The sequence below is a fragment of the Bos indicus x Bos taurus genome, chromosome 15 (assembly GCF_003369695.1).
Source record: "Bos indicus x Bos taurus breed Angus x Brahman F1 hybrid chromosome 15, Bos_hybrid_MaternalHap_v2.0, whole genome shotgun sequence".
In the NCBI taxonomy this organism is placed as follows: Eukaryota; Metazoa; Chordata; class Mammalia; order Artiodactyla; family Bovidae; genus Bos; species Bos indicus x Bos taurus.
This window is the reverse complement of record NC_040090.1, coordinates 4036560-4038630: the sequence shown is the minus strand read 5'-3', so window position 1 is coordinate 4038630 and position 2071 is coordinate 4036560. Positions and strand designations below refer to the sequence as shown.

The following is a 2071-nucleotide window of genomic DNA, read 5'->3' as shown; positions in this document are numbered from 1 at the left end:
TTAGTTGATAAAGCAGTGACAGCCTTTGAGAGTATCAATTTGAGCTTTCAAAGTTCTGCTGTGGGTAAAATGCTGTGGAACAGCATTACATGCTACAGGCAAATCTTCTGTGACAATGTCAATTGATGTAGCAAACTTCATTGCTGCATTAGTCCACATTTTGAGCAACTGCCACCCTGAGCAGTCAGCAGTCATCAGCAGTAAAGCAATATCCTTCACCAGTAAAATGATTGTAACTCACTGAAGACTAGATTTTAATAAAGTATTTTAACTAAAATATATACGCTTTACACATAATGCTGTTGCATACTTAATAGACTATAATATAATATAAATATAACTGTTACATGAGCTGGGAAACCAAAAAATTGTGTAATTTGCTTTATTATGCCAGTATTGCAGTGGTCTAGAACAAAGCCTACACTATATTTTAGGTATGTCTATTTTGGCTTTTATGCTTCTAAATAGGGAGTTGAACTATGATAATTTGTTTTTTCAAGCATATACGTTCTCTGGAATAAATGAGATTTATATAGAGCAATCATATTCCTGAGGATGCTTGGAATATTTGGTCCAATTCCACTAGTAGAAAAAAAAAGCAAAAACAAAACAGGAACCTCGTGACAGAATGACATGGAGCCAGAGTAAACACATGTGGATCTGACCATTTCTAAGTTCCCTCGGAGCCCTAAAAGCCCATGCTTTGGCAATTCTAAGTACAGAAGCAAAAAGAGAATGTTTTAAAAAGGGCTGGTACACTGGGATGACCCAGAGGGATGGTACGGGGAGGGGGGTTCAGGATTGGGAACACGTGTACACTCATGGCAGATTCATGTTGATGTATGGCAAAACTAATACAATATTGTAAAGTAATTAGCCTCCAATTAAAATATATAAATTTAAATTAAAAAATTTTTTGCCAAAGGAAGTTTTGACCTCCTTATTTCTCAGACTTATCTTCTCAGATGAGAGGATTTAACATGAGGGTGACCACCATATAAAACACAGACAGCACTTGGTCTTGAGTATCTGGAGGTCCAGATACTTGAGTATCTGGAGGTCCATTGAGTATCTGGAGCTGGGGTGCAGATACATGAACAGGATTGTGCCAGAGAAGATGGTGACCACCATCAGGTGGGACGCACAGGTGGAGAAGGTTTTGTGCCTCCATCAGCAGAGCGGATCCTCACGACAGCAGTGAGGATGCAGAGATAGGAAGTGAGAATGGTCAGGAGGCAGCTCAGCTCATTAAAACTGGCAAAAGCAAGAATGACAGCTTCATTGACACGAGTGTCTGAACAAGTGAGTTTCAGGAGGGGTGGAATGTCACAGAAAAAGTGGTTGATGACACTGGAGTGGCAGAAAGGCAGCTGGAAGGTGAGGCAATGTGAATGGCAGCATTTATGAAGCCAGTGAGGTATGTGGTCAACACCAGTAGGACGTTAAGTTGGGGGGGACACAGTGGCCGTGTAAAGGCGAGGTTTGCAGATGGCCACATAATGGTCATAGGACATCACGGTCAACAGGAATCCCTCAATGCCAGCAAAAGAACCAAAACAGAAGAACTGAGTGGCACATTCATTGAATGAAATGACTGAGTTCTCTGCCCAGAAATTTATGAGCATTTTAGGGGCAATGACAGAAGAGTAACAGAAGTCAACAAGGGACAGGTTACTGAGGAAAAAATACATTAGCATGTGGAGATGTGAGTCAATCTTGATTAAGAGGATCATGCCAAGATTTCCAAACACAGTGATCATACAGATGACTAGAAATACCATAAAAAGAAGACTGTAGCTCTGGATGATCGCTGAACCCCAGGAGAATAAATTCAGTCACTGTCGAATGGTTGCTCATCCCTTTGTCTCAGAATGGATGATTTGCTTGCTGAGATAAGAAAGAAATTGGTGATATAAATTATGAAAAAAAAAAGAAAATCAAACAGTTTATTCTCTACTATAGAATTACTTCTAAAATGTCCAAAGAACATGTGTATTAACGCTTTTTATTTTTTTAACTGCAGAACAACAAAAAGATTTCTTTAGTGAACTCAGCAACTTTTATTTTAAAA

The 2071-nt window shown here is 39.3% G+C and overlaps 1 pseudogene; it reads right to left on the bottom strand.

Moving 5' to 3' along the window:
- On the bottom strand, positions 1-1857 carry LOC113906017 (annotated as a pseudogene).
- Positions 1858-2071: the final 214 nt, after the last annotated feature.